General features: G+C 34.5%; 1 protein-coding gene across 5 annotated transcripts in view; it reads right to left on the bottom strand.

Moving 5' to 3' along the window:
* FBXW7 (F-box and WD repeat domain containing 7) overlaps positions 1 to 19,288 on the bottom strand; it is a 220,833-nt gene that overhangs the window by 160,941 nt on the left and 40,604 nt on the right.

The following is a 19,288-nucleotide window of genomic DNA, read 5'->3' as shown; positions in this document are numbered from 1 at the left end:
TGTTTACCTTGGCTCAGTCACCAATATAAATGGAGACTACAGCCAAGAAATCAAAAAAATACTGAGACTTGGAAGGGCAGCAATGAAAGAATTAGGAAAGATCATCAAGTGTAAGGAAGTGTCATTAGAAACCAAGGCCAAGATTATCCACACCCTTGTATTCCCAATTACTACGTATGGGTGCAAAGGCTGGACAATGAAGAGGCCGACGGGAAAAAAACTGATTCATTTGAAATATGGTATTGGAGAAGAGCTCTGTGGATACTCTGGACCGCTAAAAAGACAGACAAGTGGGTTCTAGAACAACTTAAGACTGAACTATTGCTGGAGGCAAAAATGATTAGACTGAGGCTGTCCTACCTCGGGTACACCATGAGAAGACAGGATGCTCCAGAAAAGACAATTGCCGAGAAAAGCAGAGGGAAGCAGGAAAAGAGGAAAGTCAAATATGAGATGGAATGACTCCATAAAGAAAGCCACAGGCACAAGTCTACAGAAGCTGAGAAGGGCTCTGGAGGACAGGGCGTTGTGGATATCACTCCCACAGGGTCACGGTCACCAGGAATGGGAGTGGACCTAACTGTACATAACAACAAAACTTGTTAGACTGCAAATAGGGTAAAATCTCACAGTTCTTGACAATGGAATTCTAATTCCAAATAAAAGGGGTAGAGTCAATATTAGAAAAAGATGAAAGTCCAAAAAAGGCCATATAGAAGAGTATTAGCAGTCATCAGACTTATCATCTGTCACCAGAGTGATGCATTTCCAGGTTTGCCGTTTCCTTGCCCCTTCTTTGAACAAGTATAAAAAAATCTCGTGTTTCGAAATCTTACAGATAAAGCCAAACAAGGAAAATGCCTCAATACAGCTGCAGTATGACCTAAGAGATGTAGAAGTGTTTAAAAGAGGAAACAGAAAATACTAAATTTGAAAAATAAGAAACAATAAATACATATATGAATATTCAACCATTATATATTTGTAATTTGAATTTTTCAAATATCATCCCAATATTAACCGGTTTTCCTCATTCACAGGTTTACTTCTGGAGGGTGGTTCTTAAATTTCATCAGGTCAATAAGCATCTACTGTATTATATTACTTGTCTTGTTGATCTCTTCCTTCTCACCGCCCACAACTCAGGAAATAAGCCTCTTTTTCAAATTTGACATGTTTCTATAGGACCAAAAGCAGAAAGCTTTTCTTTTTAATCCACAAATTTAAATAGATAATTTTGTGTAAAAAATATGAATTAGAAAAGTAATTACATGATAAGATTTTCCTCCACTATCACAAAATGCTAGGTTAAAATTCTTTACAGATATTACAATTTCTTAAAGTTTTCAAAGAGAAAGCAAGGAAACAAAAACTTTACCACCAAATTGGAAAGATTTTTCACTAATAACGTCAAAAATTATAGTATATATTTTAAAATATTTCTGTTACAGTAAAATAGACAGAAAATGTACCACTTTAACCATTTTTAAGTATACAATCCAGTGGCATGCAACCATCACCATTAGCCATTTCCAGAACGTTTTTATCATCCCAAACAGAAACTCTATACTCATTAAACAAGAATTCTCCATTCCGCCTCCCCACCAGGCCCTGGTAACCTCTACTATACTCTCTAACTCTATGAATTTGACTACTCTCAGTACCTCATATGAGTGGAATTATACAATATTTGTTCTTTTGTGTCTAGCTTATTTCACTTAGCATGTTTTCAAGGTTCATCTATGTTATACCATGTGTCAGAATTTCATTCCTTTTTATGGCTGAACAGTCCTCTACTGTAGATATATACTACATTTGTCCACCTGTTCATGGATGCTTGGGTTGTTTCCACTTTTTGGTTATTGTTAATAAGCTGCTGTAAACACTGGTATGCAAGTATCTGGCTGGGTCCCTGCTTTCAATTCTTTTGGTGATATACCTAAGAGTGGCATTGTTGGATGATATGGTAATTCCATATATAGCTTTTGAAGCAACTGCCAAACCATTTTTCATATCATTTCACATACCATTTTACGTTTCCACCAGCAATGCATAAGGCTCCAATTTCTGTACGTCCTCACCTACACTTATTATTTTCCCTGTTTTTAGTAATAGTCAAGTGATATCTCAGTGCGGTTTTGATTTGCATTTCCCTGATAACTAAACAGTGTTAAGCATCTTCTTATTTGCTTATTGGCCATTTTGTATCTCTTCTTTGGAGAAATGTCTATTCAAGTCCTTTGCTCATTTTTGAATTGGATTGCTTTCTGTTGTGGAGCACAGTGATTTTTATAAAGTTAGAAAAACTTAAAGGCATAGAATGCTCCCTCCGAGGTAACAACCTTGCTTCCATGAAGTAACAAGATTACTGCTAATCTCAGATTAAAAGACTAAATTCAGGGAATTTGTAACCAAAAGTCCTCCACTACAAGAAAATCCTCAAGAAGGCTCTCATACCTGAAAAAAGAAAAAAGGGAGAAAGGGGTCACAAACCACAGAGTAGGAAGACAGATAAATAGAACCAGAATAGGATAGCAAATATTCAACTATAGCATTAGGATAAAGGTAAGGAAACTACCAAAGCAAAGACGATCTTATCACTCTAACTACAAACTCATAACACAAGCTGGAACAAGAAGTGAAAATAATAATTTAGGAGGGGAAGAGCAAAGGAACTAAACTAGTCTAGGCCAAGTAAGTAAGAGACCACCAGAGAATAGACTATATCATACACGAGATTCTAAATGTAAACTTCAGGGTAGCCACTAAACTAAAAAACAGAACAGAGACACAAAACATAAATAATCAAAAATCTAAGAAACCCAGCATAAGAAATTGCAGTATCAAATGGGTAGGACAAAGCACACAGGAAGAGAAAAGCAGGAAAGCCAGATAATGAGCAACAGATTGACAGCTTTAAGTCCACATGCATCAATAATCACTCTCAATGTAAACAGATTGAACTCTCCAATAAAAAGACACAGAGTGGCAAAATGGATTAAAGAACAAGATCCAACAATTTGTTGCCTCCAGCAAACACACCTCAGCCCCAAGGACAAACACAGGCTCAGAGTGAAGGGGTGGAGGACAATACTTCAAGCTAATAGCAAGGAAAAAAAGCAGGTGTTGCAATTCTTATATCAGACAAAGTGGATTTCAAAATAAGACAGGTAAAGAGAGACACACAGGAACAATATATAATGATCAAAGGGACACTTCATCAAGAAGAAATAGCGCTTACAAATATCTATGCACCCAACACAGGAGCACCAAGGTTCATAAAGCAACTATTAACAGACCCAAAGGAAGATGTTAAAAACAACACAATAATAGTAGGGAACCTCAACACCCCACTCACATCAATGGACAGATCATCCAGACAGAAAATCAACAAAGAAATAGTGGAGCTAAATGAAAAAGTAAAACAATTGGACTTAATACACATATATAGATCACTTCATCCTAAAAAACCAGAATACACATTCTTCTCAAGTGCACATGGAACATTGTCAAGGATAGACCATATGTTGGGAAACAAGGCAAGCCTCTACAAATTTAAAAAAACTGAAATAATAACAAGCATCTTCTCTGATCATAATGCTATAAAGCTAGAAATTAATTACAAGAAAAAAGCTGAGAAACACACAAAGATGTGGAGACTAAACAATACACTACTGAACAAGCAACAGATCATTGAAGAAATTAAAGAAGAAATCAAAAAATACCTGGAAACAAATGAAAATGATAGTATGCCATACCAACTCATATGGGATACAGCAAAAGCTGTATTAAGAGGAAAATTCATCGCAATACAGGTACATCTTAACAAACAACAAAAATCCCAAATAAGCAATCTTAAACTACACCTAACTGAACTAGAGAAAGAAGAACAAATAAAGCCCAAAGTCAGCAGAAGGAGAGAAATAATAAAAATCAGAGCAGAAATAAATACTATTGAAACGAAAAAGGCAGTAGAAAGGATCAATGAAACAAAGAGCTGGTTCTTTGAGAAGATAAATAAAATTGACGAACCCCTAGCCAGACTTACAAAGAAAAAAAGGGAGAAAGATCAAATAAACAAAATCAGAAATGAAAGAGGAGAAATAACAACAGACTCTGCAGAAATACAACAGATTATAAGAGAATACTATGAAAAACTCTATGCTAACAAAATGGATAACCTAGAGGAAATGGATAAATTCTTGGACTCCTACAATCTCCCAAAGCTCACTCAAGGAGAAGCAGATAATTTGAACAGACCAATCACAAGGAAAGAGATTGAAACAGCAATCAAAAACATCCCAAAGAATAAAACCCCAGGACCAGATGGCTTCCCTGGGGAATTCTACCAAACTTTCAGAGAGGATTTAATACCTATCCTTTTCAAGCTATTCCAAAAAATTAGGGAGATGGAACACTTCCTAACACATTATATGAGGCCAACATCATGCTGATACCAAAGCCTGACAAGGACACCACGAACAAAGAGAACTACAGGCCAATATCACTGACGAACATAGATGCAAAAATTCTAAACAAAATTTTGGCCACCAGAATTCAGCAATTCATCAAAAGGATCATACATCATGATCAAGTGGGATTCATACCAGGGACACAGGGATGGTTCAACATCCGCAAATCAATCAACGTGATACACCACATCAACAAACTGAGAAATAAAAACCACATGATCATCTCAATAGATGCCGAGAAAGCATTTGACGAGATCCAACAGTCATTTATGATAAAAGCTCTGAACAAAATGGGCATAGAAGGGAACTACCTCAACATAATAAAGCCCATATATGACAAACCCACAGCCAACATCATACTCAATGGTAAAAACTGAGTGCCATCCCCCTGAAAGCAGGAACGAGACAAGGATGCCCTCTATCACCACTCTTATTTAACATAGTACTGGAGGTCCTGGCCAGAGCAATCAGGCAAGAAAAAGGAATAAAAGGAATCCAAACAGGGAGGGAAGAAGTGAAACTCTCGCTGCTTGCAGATGACATGATCTTATAGATAGAAAACCCCAAAGAATCCATTGGAAAACTCTTAGAAGTAATCAACAACTACAGCAAAGTTGCAGGGTATAAAATCAATTTGCATAAATCAGTAGCATTTCTATATTCTAATAACGAACTAACAGAAAAAGAACTCAAGAACACAATACCATTCACAATCGCAACAAAAAGAATAAAATACCTTGGGGTAAATTTAACTAAGGAAGTGAAGGACCTATATAATGAAAATTACAAGGCCTTTCTGAGAGAATTGGATGACGACATAAGAAGATGGAAAGACATTCCATGTACATGGATTGGAAGAATAAACATAGTTAAAATGTCTGTTCTACCTAAAGCAATCTACAGATTCAACGCCATCCCAATCAGAATCCCAATGACATTCTTTACAGAATTAGAACAAAGAATCCTAAAATTTATATGGGGCAACAAAAGACCCCGAATTGCTAAAGCAATCCTGAGAAAAAAGAACAAAACGGGAGGCATCACAATCCCTGACTTCAAAACTTACTACAAAGCTACAGTAATCAAAACAGCATGGTACTGGTACAAAAACAGGTGCACAGATCAATGGAACAGAATTGAAAGCCCAGAAATAAAACCACACATCTATGGACAGCTTATCTTCGACAAAGGAGCTGAGGGCATACAATGGAGAAAAGAAAGTCTTTTCAACAAATGGTGCTGGGAAAACTGGAAAGCCATATGTAAAAGAATGAAAATTGACCATTCTTTTTCACCATTCACCAAAATAAACTCAAAATGGATCAAAGACCTAAAGGTGAGACCTGAAACCATAAGGCTTCTAGAAGAAAACGGAGGCAGTACACTCTTAGACATCAGTATCAAAAGGACCTTTTTGGACACCATGTCTTCTCAGAGAAGGGAAGCAATAGAAAGAATAAACAAATGGGACTTCATCAGACTAAAGAGCTTCTTCAAGGCAAATGAAAACAGGATTGAAACAAAAAAACAACCCACTAACCGGCAAAAAATATTTGCAAGTCATATATCTGAGAAAGGCTTAATATCCATAATATATAAAGAACTCTCACAACTCAACAACAAAAAATCAAACAACCCGATCAAAAAATGGGCTGGAGACATGAACAGACATTTCTCCAAAGATGATACACGGATGGCCAATAGGCACATGAAAAGATGCTCATCATCGCTGATCATCAGGGAAATGCAAATCAAAACTACACTAAGATATCACCTTACACCCATTAGAATGAGAAAAATATCTAAATCTAATAGTAACAAATGTTGGAGAGGTTGTGGAGAGAATGGAACCCTCATACACTGCTGGTGGGAATGCAAAGTAGAGCAGCCACTATGGAAAACAGTATGGAGATTCCTCAAAAAATTAAAAATAGAACTACCATACGATCCAGCCATTCCACTACTGGGTATCTATCCAAAGAGCTTGAAGTCAGCAATTCCAAAAGTCCTATGCACCCCAATGTTCATTGCAGCATTATTTACAATAGCCAAAGACATGGAAGCAACCTAAGTGCCCATCAACAGATGAATGGATAAAGAAGTTGTAGTATATATACACAATGGAATACTACTCAGCTGCAAAACAGAACAAAATCATCCCATTTGCAACAACATGGATGGAACTTGATGGAATTATGTTAAGTGAAATAAGCCAGTTAGAGAAGGATAATCTCTGTATGACTCCACTCATATGAGGAATTTAAAAATGTGGACAAAAAGAACAGATTAGTGGCTACCAGGGGAAAAGTGGGGTGGGGGGTGGGCACAAAGGGTGAAATGGTGCCCCTGCAACACGAATGACAAACATTAATGTACAACTGAAATTTCACAAGATTGTAACCTATCATTAATAAAAAATTTTTAAAAAAGATTAAATAAGGCTTCAAAGCAGTAATCTAATGAACAATAAACAAAGATACAGTAAATCTGATTACACAGCTACTAAATAAAACACAATGTGGTGATAGCAGAAGTCTTAAGCTACTTTGGAAGACAGTTACATATAACTTGAGTTTTCATTAACCGAGACCAGCCTTTTAGAGATGCAATGACATACACATATTTTCATATGTACTCATTTTATTATAGACTACATTAAGTAGTGAAATATGTCTCTTAAAACAGTCTTACTGTGGGGCCCACCTGGTGGTGCAGCGGTTAAGCGTGCATGTTACGCTTTGGCGGCCCGGGGTTTGCCGGTTCAGATCCTGGGTGTGGACATGGCACCACTTGGCAAGCCATGCTGTGGCAGGTGTCCCATATATAAAGTAGAGGAAGATGGGCACGGATGTTAGCTCAGGGCCAGTCTTCCTCAGCAAAAAGAGGAGGATTGGCAGCTGATGTTAGGTCTTCCTCAAAAAAAAATAAATAAAAAATAAAATAGCCTTACTGAGTAAGACATCTGGTCAAAAAGAGATAATTTAAGGGGCCGGCCTGGTGGAACAGCGGTTAAGTTCAGATGCTCCACTTCAGTGGCCCAGAGTTCACTAGTTTGGATCCTGGGTGTGGACCTATGCACCGTTTATCAAGCCATCCTATAGCAGGCATGCCACATATAAAGAAGGGGAAGATGGGCACAGATGTTAGCTCAGGGTCAATCTTCCTCAGCAAAGAAAAGAGGAGGACTGGCATTGGATGTTAGCTCAGGGCTAATCTTCCTCAAAAAAAAAAAAAAAAGATAATTTAATGTCTTAATTTTTAAATTGTAATGTATGTTTTCTCATTTGTCCCAAAGACTTGCAGGGTAGGGAGGATGAATCTAAGAGCAAATCAAACTGCATGCCTTGCATTTGGGTGGTACTTCTCTTTGGTCTCTCCCCTCCTAGAACAGTCCCATTTATCTTTTTTTCCTTAGGACATTGATGTGTTGAGGACTCCTAGCCAGTTTTCTTGTAGAATGTCCCACATTGTGGATTTGTCTGTTTCCCCAGAGTGACTTATTCCACAATCCCCTGTATTTTCTGGAAACAAGAGGTCAGGTCTGGGGAGCTAATTGGATACAGAAGAAACATACCAGGCAAGAATACTCCAAAGGTGATAAGTATACCACGTTACATCATAGCAAAAGAAACATGGTATCAGGTTGTCCAACTATAAGAAATTGAACCACTTGGTTCAAGTGGCAACTTACAGATTTCTATTACAAAGGCACATTTTCCCCTTAGTAATAGTGATGTATGGGATCATAATTTGGCACCATGCATATATCCTGTTCCCAGCAGTCTTTCCCCAAAGGTTTTGGCATCCACTGATGCTTCTGGCTTAAACAGTTTCATTGGAGTTTACAATACGATAATTTTCTGGTTCTGGCACTGTTTCAAAATTTATTAATTTCTCTCTTCTCTAAAGGAGGACTTTCCTTTTCTCTTTCTCTTCTTATCACTCTGAACTCTAATTATTTTTTTAATTCAAGTTTTTATAATTAATTGCAATCATTTTTTGACTGATGCTTAGATAGTTCCAAATTTGGCCAGCAGAGACTCCTTTGGTTGGGTTCTTTTGATATGACCCAACAGCTTTTGAACACTTCATTGTTTTCTGGCTAACTGTGTGTATTCTCTGCCCAAGAACCAGGATCCACTATTTTTCACAGAAGCCTTGGCTCCTTTCAGTGGGAACAATATTTTAGAGACCACGTTATCAATACTGAGGGTAATTATTGCTCCTGGGATTGTTGATGATTCTAAATCCTTCTGGTAGAAGCAGGGGCAGAGGGGGAGACATATATGTATAATCATGGACTCATATTTATATTTCCATTTAATTTGACAACGAAAGATTTTTGGTGGCTATATTTGCCTCTGTTCTCTTAAAGTTAAATTTATGATTCCTAATAATATTAACAGGTTAACTTAAATTCCTTGTCCTATAAGATACGTAGAATGGTTTCAGGATTACCACAAACAACATAGTCCTACTAAGTTAAGTAACAGTGGCCTAGTGGTTAAGATTGAGTGCTCTCAGCATCGCAGCCCATGTTCTTTTCCCAGTCAGGGAACCATACACCCATCTGTCAGTCGTCAAACTGTGGCTACATGTTGCCGTGATGCTGAAAGCTATACCACCAGTACTTCAAATACCAGTAGGGTTACCCATGGTGGACAGGTTTCAGCAGAGCTTCCAGACTAAGACAGACTAAGAAGACGACTTGGCCTCTCACTTCCAAAAACTTGGCCATGAAAACTCTATGAATAGCAGCGGAACATTGTCTAACATAGCACTGGAAGATAAGAGGATGGTGCAAAAAGATCAGGCAGGGTCCCACTTGCTGTACACAGGGGCACTAGAAGTCAGAATTGACTCCATGGTATTAACACAAGTTAAGTAAATACGATCATCTATATGGAGCATTCTGTATTTTCATTAATAATATGTCTTGGAGATAGTGCCACATCATGATACATAGACTTTATTCTTTTTAGTCAGAGTACTAATATTCAAAATATGGATGTACTACAATTTATGTTGCCATTTCCCTCCTATTGGACATTCAGATTGTTTCCAACATTTTGCTACTACAAATAATGCTAGAATTAACATACTTGTATACACATCTTTATGCATACTTCTGTAAAACTATTCATTTATACTTTGAATTATTTCTGCTTATTCATAACTCAGTTTTCTAATTTTTCTTATTTTTTAGAAGCTCTTTGTTAAGTTTGTTAAAACTCTGCTACACATTGCAAATATTTTCTACTAGAGCAGACTGATCTTGTTACAATGTCTTTTCTTAGAGAAATTTGTTCCATTTTAATGGAGTCAAATCTGTTTCTCTTATCCTTTCCAGATACATGGTTCTTTACATTTTGATATGTAAAAAAAAAAACCCTCTGTGCTGTGTGTGCGTGTATACAATTTTGCTCTCATTTTTCATTTATTTGGACTCTTTCCGGACTCTTCCTACATTACTAGCAGTGTTTTAATTACTACAGCTTTATAGTATAGCAAGCAACATAGTGCAAGACTGTCTCATTTTTATTTTTAAAATTTGTATTGGATAATCTCATTCACATATTCTACTATATTTGAGAATCAAGTTGTCAAGTTTTCCCCCACTCCTCACAAAAAGAAAACATAAATTGTGGTTTTGATTGGAATCATGTTAATTTTTTGGATAAAACTTTCAAAAAGTCTACATTTTACAATATTGACTTTTTTCATTCTGAAAAAACAGTAGGTCTCTTCATTTACTTGATTCTAGAATAAAGTGTTATTTTCTTTGTACAAATTCTATTCATTTTTTATGGTTTTACAGCTTTGTGAATGGGTTCCAACATGTATTGTACACAAATTTCTGAAATAAATATGTATGGAGGATTTCTTTCTTAAAATGATAAATATCAAATACATAAAACAAAAGAAATCAACATTCTCATTAAAGAAAAAGTACAAACCATCAACTTTTGCCTTTAAAAGAGAGCTATAACAAAGATGTCATCCTTTTTTGCAGTTCAAATGCAGTTCAATAATTTGTTATTTACAGAACAAATATGGGAAAGAGCACCCTTTTTTTGTAATTACTTGGCTATACACATGGGAGGGGCAACAAAAATACTAGCAACATTGTAAAAGCTCCACAAAAAGGAAAAATCAACTGCAGTACAATTTATTTGTGACAGATTGTTCATATAAAATAAATCCACTCACAATGGTTAATTTGTCTAATTATTAAATGGTCGGATGCAAATTTACCTCAGCACACAAGATTTATGCAAAGAAAAGTATAAAGCCCAAATAAAGAGAAAAAAGAAAACGTGAATTCTAGTTAACAAAATTAAACATAGTAATGACACCAAAAAGACGGAAACCACTAAGAGCTAAGACCAAAATTCTAAAGATCTATAGAAAGGAAGACAAAATTGTGCTGATAATATACCTCAGGACAAGGAAGCCTTTAGGTATTATACTACCAACCCATAAATAGGCCTTGCCCCTGATAAGCAGATTCTGGCAAATTAATTTCCCAGAAAAAGTATCCTAGACCCCAAGAAGGTATCCAGACTCACCTGAAGAGGCAGGGTTAAATACCTTAGGACAATACTTCTCACAACATTCCAGGTTAATGTGCCAGGTAAAATACCACCAAAGGTAAAAGTAATAAACATGCAACTATCTCATCCCACCCCACCCCTCGGCTCAACTAGCCTGTGAGACAATGCAGAGTACAGACTGAAATAGCCTACAGGAAAGCTAAGCTGTTTACAACACGTCTCGCGTTAAAAATTAACACACGTTTTGCATTCAACTTTGTATTATTTGTGAATTCATTCTATTATATAAATAATCTTCTAATTACTTAGTTAAATTGTTTAACGTTTCTTTTCTCCAACTCTTTAAGTAAAAATTGATGTTCTGACAGATACTGTTTATCCTTTGGCTGCATGATTCTCCCTATACACAGGCCAGATCATACTAGACTACACCACCAAATGCTAGGCAAGTATACATAAAAAGCAAGATTTGAGAAAATCAAAAACAAGGCAATCTAAACAAAATAGACAGTAATATATCCCCTGATGGACAAATACTTTGGTTGAACAGCCAAATATTAAAATTTCCTATTTAAATCAGGTGTAAAAGTAGGACTTCACCAATTTCTAACAAAATTGAAGAAACTGTAACATTGAAGGTGATAAGTAAAATCGAATAATACTATTTTATAAGATATATTTTTCCTTTAATGTTAACTTCATAATGACATAAAATATAAGCTCATAATGACACAAAAAATATATAAATAGAGATGTGTGTGTCTGTATGTAGGTACATATACTTCTAATACTTTTAACAAAATTTGTCAAAATAACAGCTTTTAAATTAGGCACTAGCTGAAAACAGTGTCTCTTCTTCCTTTAAATATAAATATTAAATAAGACCACAATGGATAAATATGACCACAATGGATATTTATGATAGTTACTAAACAATTATGCAGTTTTTGTTCACAGTTGAAAGAAGTGCAGTAATGATCTTTTTAACCTATCATTTAATTCATCTTTAATGGCCATTTTACAAAACTTTTGAATATCAAGATCCCTGTCTTCTATTTTATCTTTAAGAATAGTCTTTACAAATGAGTAAAATTTGGAAACATACATTTTTTCAAATGCCAAAATCTGATTCTAACAACTTTATCTAGCACTAAGAGAAGAAATAACACACACCAATGTACAAAAGCTTGGCATAATAAAGTTTATTTATTTAAGAAAATATATAGCAGATTCCAAACTTTCCATTTGGATAATCCTATTAGGTGACTTGAAAGTCTTGCAAAACAAAACTTGGCTGGACAGCTCCATACTCTACGAGTTTTGAGTCTCTATTCCCATGCCTCCTATCTTCAATTATTTCCACATAGAAAATACTGAATTAACTTTCATGTCTTGCCTACCTCTTTTAAAAACACAAATAAGCATAATATCATAGCAACAACCCAAATTACTTGATCAAGCTTTCAAGTATAAGTGAATTATTTTACAATTCATTTATACTTGAAATGAAGTATAAATGAAGCATATGCACTCCAAGTTTATCACCTTCTGTTCCATTTACTTTTTTCCTTAGAGTAGAATGAGATCTAGATTAGGATATACTATCAGTGGAAACTCCCTACAGTAGTCCATCACATACGATTTCAGAGCAAAGTTAGAATGAAGATTCTTTTTCTATAAACAAGAGACATATATAAACATAATCTCAATATAGAGGCTTCCTATCATGCAATATCACTAAGACCCATCAAAAAGGTTCACTTTTCTTTAATAAATCTATTTACTAAACCACAGCCATGTGATATCTAAAAAAGACCTGCTTTACAATATGGCACACTCAACTACATATGATTTTGTTTGGTATATTAAAAAGAAACTATCATATGTTATTTACACATATGATTGAAATAGTAAATAAACTTGTAGCAGTAAAAATTAGATGCCAAGAAACTGTCAAGGAAGTAGAAGTGAATTATAAAATTTTTTGTAGAAGGGATAATGGATTATGCAGGTGACTTCTATCCTTTTGTCTACTTTGCAAATTCTAGTTAATGTGCTTTCTTTACCCACTTAAAATATATGTAACAAACAAAATAACCAAGCAATTCTACATTTTACAACTCTCAAGGATCATTATGTCTTTTAAAAAATCTTTATATTAGTATCAATTTTATTTATCACTCCATTCTAGCACATAGGAAACCACCTTACATATAGTAGGCATTCAATATTTATTGAATAAAATTATTTAACTTTTCTAAGCCTCAGTTTTATTAGGGTAAGACAGGTTTGTAATAACTACACTTTACAACTGCTTAACATTAAATAAGATAACATATACACACAGTATATGCTAAAACGTTAGGTTGATCTTTTGTTTCAGTAAATATAAATAATTGTTGCTATTACTTACGTCACAATTTTTTTAAAAAGACCAAATTATTCTCTCAAAGCTTATATGAGAATAAGATTTTTTTTGAAGAACTAAACAAGCTGATCATAAATAGCAAGAAAATCTTAGGATATAAAGAAAGCAAGCTTACCAACTCAGATAGGAAGATTTAATACACATTTATATTAGTGAAAACTGCAGTTTCAGGTCAAGGAGGCCAATGAAACAGAACACAAAGCCCAAATTCAGATCCATGTATATACAGAAACTTCATAGATGACAAAGGCAGCATTATAATCAATGAGAAGAAAGGAGAAGAAAGACTATTTAATAAATGATTCAGGGACAATTAATCATCCATTTAAAAAATAAGATAAAATTATATCTCTAAGAAACCCCATTCCAGATAAAACTTTCTAGACATAATTTTTTTACCAAAACATGAAAAATAAAACTTTCAAAAAATATTGGATAATCTAATAAGACACGAAGATAGAAAATGCTATTTTAAACAACACACAAAAACCATAAAAGAAAAAGTTGATATATTTGTCATCAAAACTTTAAACTTCCGTATTAAAAGGGGTACAACAAAGTTAAAAGTCAAATGACTAGATTCTGGGTTCCCATAGGACAACAGCAGCCCCATGTAAATCTAGTCATTCCATATACCCTCCAAAAAAAAAAAAAATCAACACAGAGAGCAAATAAAACCACCCATAAACCACACCATCAGCTTAATTAGCAGACTAATACAGATACCAAGTTAGATATAAGTTGTGGAAAGGGGTAAAATTCCAGCAGAACAAATTCTGAAGAACCAAGCAGAGATTGCATGGAAAAGAGAAGGAAAATGGAGCCTGGAGTAGGTAGAACAGATACAAAATAACCTCCAGAAAGTGAAAGTCCTAAGTAGGAAAATACTGAGAAAAGACGTCTGAGAAAGGGTAGGTCAGATCACTGGCTACTGAAGAATGGAAAGGAAGGAAGTACGCAGGATCAAAGATGGCAGTCCAGGGAAGGAAACGCTTCTGGGAAATACTGAGATTATTTGGATGGGGCAGCAACTAGAGGTTTGGTGATGAAGGAAAAGAAGGAAGCAAAAGGTGGAAATTAAGTGCTCTGCAAAAACAAAAAAGAATCTCAAAAATTGTATAATACACCAACTCCTCCCCCTCTCCCCTCCCAGACCAAAAAAAAAACCACCTGTAGATAAGGTAATCGCACTTCACTATACCAACAAAAGGGGGAGCTCTTGAACAAGAAATTTTATAAACCAAGCACATCCCTCACCCCTGTGGACATACAACTGGTAACACTGAGCCAGGAAATGAACAGAAATAGCAGACAACACAAATAAAAAAAACTACTATAACAACACAGAAATTCCAGGTCTAAACACTTCAGCTAATGAAAATTCTCACCAAAAAAAATCCACAAAACTAAGAAAACTGTAAAATAACAATTCCAAAATAAAATAACTATCTGCAACAGCATTTACACATACTTGTTTTTAATCCTAAACCAACAGTCAAAAACCTACAATAGAAATGGACAAAACATAGCAAGATATGAAACAAGACTTGACCCTACTCAAAGAGGACAGGAAAAAATGAAGAAAAAACAAATGATTTTAAAAAATAAATGATAAAAAGGAAGACTGGATTCAAATAAAAACATAAGGAAAAGTAAGGAGCAAGAGAAAGATAGGCAAGAGAATAAAGACGAAAAAATGATCAGAGAAAAGAAAATTAACATAGAAGATCTGTAAAGAAGCTATAAGAAACATATAACTGAAAACTCTGAAGAATAAAAGCAAACTACAGGAACTAATATTTAAAACTATAATTTTAAAAGTATTTCCAAAAACAAAAACAAATGTGTGTGTATGTTGTGGCAAGCAGGAAGAAGTATGAGATAGGGGAACTGTGGCAACAACCTACCATATACTTGGAAAAATTGCCCCAGAATAATAAAGTCTAAAACATAGCCTAGTAAAACTTCAAAAATAAGTAGGGAAAAAAATCTTTGGGCCTCCAGACAAAAATACTAACTCTTATAAGGGACAATGTACGTAAGATTGGCATCAGATTTCTAAACAGCAATATTCAAAGTGAGGCAACAGTGTTGCATCTTTTTCAAGAATGTCAAGGAATGAGAGTATAAACCAAGGATTTCATATCCAGTCAGGTTGTTCTTTCAACTATGAAGGCTACTAAAGAAATAGAAATTTAACCATGCAAGAACCCGGCCTCACTCTGAACAATCTTTTTTTTTTTTTTTAGAAATAAACAACTAGGAATAAACTTAAATGTCTAAAACCTCTACAAGGGAAACTTTAAAACACTTCTGAAAGAAACAAAAGTAAATCTGAACAAATGGAAAAACATTCCCTATTCTTTTGGAAAGGATGATTTATTATCATAAAGATGTTGATTTCCCCAAGTTAATGAATAACAGCATTCTTCAAATAAAAATACCAACAAACGTCTTCCTAGAGCTCAATTAGCTGATGTTCAACTTCACTCACAGGAAATATGTACATACAGAATATTCCTGTTTGTATAAAAAAAGAATATGAATAATAGATACAAACATAAATGCATGTACACGATAATATGCTTATGTTTATAAAAGGAAACACAAGGATAAACCAGAAACTAATGAAATTGGTAACCCAGAGAATGAACAATAATGGAAAGGAATGAAGAAGGGATCCCGTAAGACTTCTGAGAATGCCTTTTTTTTTTTTTTCGGTGAAGAAGATTGTTGCTGAGCTGACATCTGTGCCAATCTTCCTCCATTTTATGTGGGTGATGCCACAGCATGGTTTGACGAATGGTGCTAGGTCCACGCACAAGATCCAAACCTGTGAACCCCGGGCAGCCGAAGTGGGACATGCAAACTTAACCACTACACCACAGGGCCAGCCCCTGAGAATGCCTTTTTATATGGTTTTGGTTTTTAACCATGTTACTCTTTTGCTATACTCAAAAAATAAAACCAAATCAATGGGGGGTGGGCTAAAATGAATATAAACAAAAACAAATGAACTTAAGTGTTTACGAAATTGGTGACATAAAAAAACAATTAAAATAACTTACAAGCATAGTATCCTGACTACATACCTACATTGGGCGATACTGTATGAATAAAAAACTGCATAGAAATCCTAAAGTTTCTTTACTTACTGGGTTTATTGTTGGCAGTGGTACCCATGTGGCAATTCCAAAATTATGTCATGTATACTGTAGGACAGAGCAAATGAACAAACACATATTGATGTTATTGTTAACCAGGATCCTCACTGTGGGAGAAGAGAGATCCAAATATGAAACAGGAGAAGAAAAGAACCCTGTGATACTAGATTGGAATTACAAATATTAGTGGTTTTTAAAAGTACATTTCCTTGCTCTGTCCAATGAAAAGAGCCCCTAGAAGCAGCGATGCCCAGTAACACAAAACATATCCCTTCCCACGGTGCTGCTTGTAAATACCCACCAAGAGAAACAAGGATCCTTGGAGAAATAGCCATTTCCAGGTCTAGGGTAGGGAAAGCATAAGGTAAGAAGAGAACATTTCGTTGTGCCAGAAAGCAAGTAAAAGTGTTCTAAAAATGATGGGACATATGAAAGAGACATAAAAACCAGACTGAATGAGTTCCTACTGGCTAAATTTTAACAATTTGAGCCTTCAAAAGAAATGCAACAATAATGGACCTTGGCACACTGAATAAAAGAAAATCCATGACCCCACAGTGATAACGAAAAAACGAGGGTAGAAACTCTTCCTTAGAGAAGAATGCCAGCTAATAAATGCAAGAAAAGTAAGAGAACCAGAAAATCATCATTTTGTAAGCATCAATGTAATCAATGATTCAGGCAAAAATCAACAATGGATGTTAAAATGATTGGATGAAAGGCTGTTGAGAAACAGTATTTATTCAGCCTGAAGGCATGGATTAATTACTAAAGGGAAAAAAGACACCTTTTCAATGGAGAAATTTGGCAGCACCAGCTAAACCAAATAACCTAGCTTAACATCACAAATAACGAAACAAACTAATAATACAGAGATTAAAATAAGCAAACTTTAAGTACATATATATCAACATGGATAAATCTTGAAATGAACACTGAGTGAAAAAAGTAAGTTACAAAAGTATGTAAACAATATGATACTGTTTATTTACATTTTAAAACAAAGCTTTTTATACAAATGTGTGCATAAAAGTATTTTAAAAATTTAAACGTCACCTTCAGATTAGTAATTACCTCTCAGAAGAGAGGCAAAAGAATGAGATTAGTAATCTTCAACTATATTTTTAGTTTATTTAAAAAGTTCTGAAACAATTAAAGCAAGATGTTACTATCTGTTAATTTTGGCAGTACAGAAACATGAGCATCTTATATTCTTCCTTGTGTTTTTCATATTTTTAAATAGTCCCATCACTTAGAAATTTAAAATTTTAAATGAAGTGCTGCTCTACAAATCTTAGTTCTATACAGGTATACAATACTTAGTTCTGTAATTCCTTATGTTTAAAACCACTGTTTTGAAGCACTTTTAGAAGCAGGCCCCCAATGACTCCTTCTACTTCAATATCTGAAGTAAATTAACAGAAGCAAATCAGCACTTCCAAAATGATTCTAATAAGCAAAATGTGTTTCATTTACTTAAATAACAAATAACTTGGAAGGTTATGCCAACCAAGTGGCATTAGACATTCTCTAAAGTTTAATACTTCCTGTATCTCATATTGCTCTTAATACATATTACCATTTGGAGAAGTGAAAGTTTATCATTCTAATAATTCACAGTTTTTTCAATCATTTTGACCTAACTCTACAAAATCATCCTACAAAAGTTATTTTAAATACCAACTAACAAGTCTATTTAAAAAATCTACTGTTGTAAAATTGATGCACAAAAAGACTTTAAAAGTTAAAACTCAAAAATTTTTAAGTGATTTGATAATAAGTTAGTTTTTTATCACATTCCTCATAATGCTTTAATCTATTTGTACAAACTTTCTATTTTCTGCTTAAGAGAAGGTCAACGGCTTTCACTTCACTACTCTAACATAATCATGAACTGAAATAAGAACTCTCAGCTCTTTGGACCGACAAAGCTACCAGTATGCCTAAGCCAATAAAGCGATTCGTTCATTAATGCTGCTAATAAAGCAACCTTTTGTTAGTCTATGAAAGATCTGAAATCTCAGAGTCTCTAACTTTGCAATTTTTCCATTTTTGCCATATGAACTTAAAAGTTCTCTTATGTGCCATTTACTTTAACAACTAAAACATAATCATTCTAGAAATTTCACCTTCCACTCTAGGTAATTTAATAACATAATAGTATCAACTTCATAAAATTGTTCCTAGATGAAACAACGTATATTTCATTATTCTTTTCTGTTTTCCCATAAAGCCAATCTGGGTAGAAATCTGTGCCATCTTCTAATAAACAACTAAAGGAACAACCCCTATGATATTCTAAAAATGAAAACCAGTGTTCATTTACCCAATCAGCATTAACTGATCAACTACAGTAAGCAAGGCATGGAAGACACTGTAAGGGTTAATAGACAATCCCTGCCCTCAAGCAACTCAATTTAAGAAATAAGGCAGGCATCTAGAAAAATTACTGTAAGGTAGTTTATAGTAGTGTTGACTGCTAAATATAATAGTTAGCATGAAGGATATAATTAATTGAGCTTAGACAAGATAAAAAGTCTTTAGTGAGGAGACTTTTGAGGCTAAATAAAGGAAAGTATATTTTAGGCTTAGTGAATAGGTTATATACAAAAACAGATACATAAAACACAACAGTAAATTCAGAAATTGTTAATTAATTTAGTAAGGCTA

Source organism: Equus caballus, chromosome 2, assembly GCF_041296265.1.
Source record: "Equus caballus isolate H_3958 breed thoroughbred chromosome 2, TB-T2T, whole genome shotgun sequence".
Lineage (NCBI taxonomy): Eukaryota > Metazoa > Chordata > Mammalia > Perissodactyla > Equidae > Equus > Equus caballus.
Note: the sequence above shows the minus strand (reverse complement) of the source record. Positions and strands in the feature narration are given on the sequence as shown.